Here is a 2,281-nt window from a genome sequence, read left to right as displayed (position 1 = left end):
ATAAATAAATAAATAAATAAATAAATAAATAAATAAATAAATAAATAAATAAATAAATAAATAAATAAATAAATATCAACTTTCTAAATTCAATTGTAGGGATGCAGCCGCTAGTATGGTGTGCCCCGCGCGTGGTGACCACGGTGCAGTGTCACGTGCCCTTCACGTGCATGTGGTGCACAGTGAGCCCGCAGCAGACGCGTGTGTAGTGCGCATCAAGGCCGGAACCGTGCGCACAACTACCAAGTCTGGCATAAAACCGGCTCCCACGAGTGCAGCGGGGGAGAGCGATACGGAACAGCCCGGTGGCAGGAGATGGCCAAGATGAGAGCAGCAAGGGGAACACAACCGCAACTACGACTCTCGGCCACCTTGCTGGTGGGCGCCCACTGTGCGGCTTGGGACAAGGACTCGGACACTAGAGTGTGGAGGGAAGCGCCGTATTATTTCCTGCACAATCGGTGCAGTGCGTTATTCAATGTCACGTTGCTCCCGTTACTGGTATGTCTTCCAAGCTGATATTTCTGCACATGTCGTTTTTTGTGTGTGTGTGTGTGTTGTTGTTGTTCCGAAATAAACCGGTGATTTATGTTTCTTATGTGTCGGTGTCGCTTTTTCGGGGGCGGTCGGGGTCGCGAACCCTTCGCACATGAAGGAGGCTTCTTCACGATAAATTCAACTTTCTAAAAATAACGCGTGGGCAACCCGGAGACGAAATGATGGGTAGAGCAGACAATGAAGAGAAACGGCAAAATTTTGTCATGCGTGAGCCCGGCTCAACAACTCACGCTGCTAATGGGAACCTAAAATATAACGTCACAAAATGCCCTCACAAGACTCCTACGCGCCTGAGCCAAAAGCTGAGACCGTAAAATGAGTGGGTATACTTGTCTCCCACATTCAAAAGCGGTGGAAGTATAGGACAGACTATGTGCGGCCTGCGCGAACAACTTCAGGAATAAAAAAAAAATGCAGCACCTTAACCATAATCCAAATATTGTGACAGCGGCCGTAAACCGGGCTTCCACTCTCACGGGCCAGTATTGCAAATCCCTAACGTTACCGAAGATTGTGTGTCTTCTATTTACGAACTTTTCTCGAAAAATCCGGCTCGGATGGGACAGCATTCTTTGGTATCTCGTGAAAGGTATATTTTACACCGCTGCTTTCTCATGTCATACGTCTGTTACTAAAGGCAACATATTCCAACGGGCTGTAAATGTACGATTGGACGCCCCTTCAGAGCAAAGAGATATTAACAGCGGTGCTGAAATGCAATCTGTTTGCAGTTGCGAGGGTGCCAATGGGTGTATATGATAGTGGTAACAAAGTCATTACTAAGGGACAACTCCACAGTTCCGCTCGTCAGAGGTGTACCCAACCACTGTGTAATCTAAATCGCTGCGTCTGCTATGAAGACCCAAGAGTCAGACATTAAACGGACCCTGCAACACTTCGGATGAACGCTTTCACTCTTTCCTTCGCGTTTGGGAGCACTGCGAAATTCATATAGTGATCGCCAGCAGGGAGCGGCACTGCGTGATTTGCTGGGTTAAACTAACCTGCTTGGTTAAACTAACGTGCACCCCACCTTCAGTGAGTTTAAGGGAATAACTATGAACACTTCAGAGACACAGAGGTCGACCCCGGTCCTTTCGCTCAATTGGCTGTTTAATGTTTTGAGGTTAAAATTTAGCTCGGCGTTCTTGCCAGAGTCATCATAGCCAACGCCATGACAGGGATAATGCCGCGAGTGAGATGCCACTTTCTAAACCACTTATATCGTTCAAAATACGCTTAAAAACGCAGCACGGGGTCTACGACTTTCGTCCAGGGAAATTAGCCACGGTTTGGAGCTAACTTCAGTTTCCTTTTAATTTAGCGGCGTTTAAGTACCGTAGCGAACCTTGAGTCAACCTCCATGAAGCCGAGGCGGCTTTCCAACAGAGCAAGGGGGAGTGAACAGTATATGTTCTTGTGGATTTTCACCGGATCTAGCGCGATGCGTGGAGCTAGAAACATAAAAACAAATTGTCAATCAGCGCCTCTCTTCTATCCTACCTCCTGTCAGCCGCCACACTATATCCAGCGCCAGTGCGCCGCAAGGAAGTATCTCGGCGCTGCAGCTAGAAGAGAAGACAACGGAGCACACGTGCCTCTACGTCTGGCGTCGAGCACCGCACTTGCGCTGCTCGTCCCGACGAGGTGGCCGAGAGGTTAAGGCGATGGACTGCTAATCCATTGGGCTCTGCCCGCGTGGGTTCGAATCCCATCCTCGTCG

General features: G+C 48.5%; 1 non-coding gene across 1 annotated transcript; it reads left to right on the top strand.

Moving 5' to 3' along the window:
• The first annotated feature begins 2,199 nt into the window (after positions 1–2,199).
• On the top strand, positions 2,200–2,281 carry Trnas-gcu (transfer RNA serine (anticodon GCU)). The gene has a single exon. It is a non-coding gene; the product is annotated as a tRNA-Ser (tRNA).

The sequence above is a fragment of the Haemaphysalis longicornis genome, unplaced genomic scaffold (assembly GCF_048455015.1).
Source record: "Haemaphysalis longicornis isolate Haplotype H1 unplaced genomic scaffold, Haemaphysalis longicornis Haplotype H1 scaffold_1, whole genome shotgun sequence".
In the NCBI taxonomy this organism is placed as follows: domain Eukaryota; kingdom Metazoa; phylum Arthropoda; class Arachnida; order Ixodida; family Ixodidae; genus Haemaphysalis; species Haemaphysalis longicornis.
The sequence above is the reverse complement of the archived record's forward strand: the minus strand, read 5'-3'. Positions and strand labels throughout refer to the sequence as shown.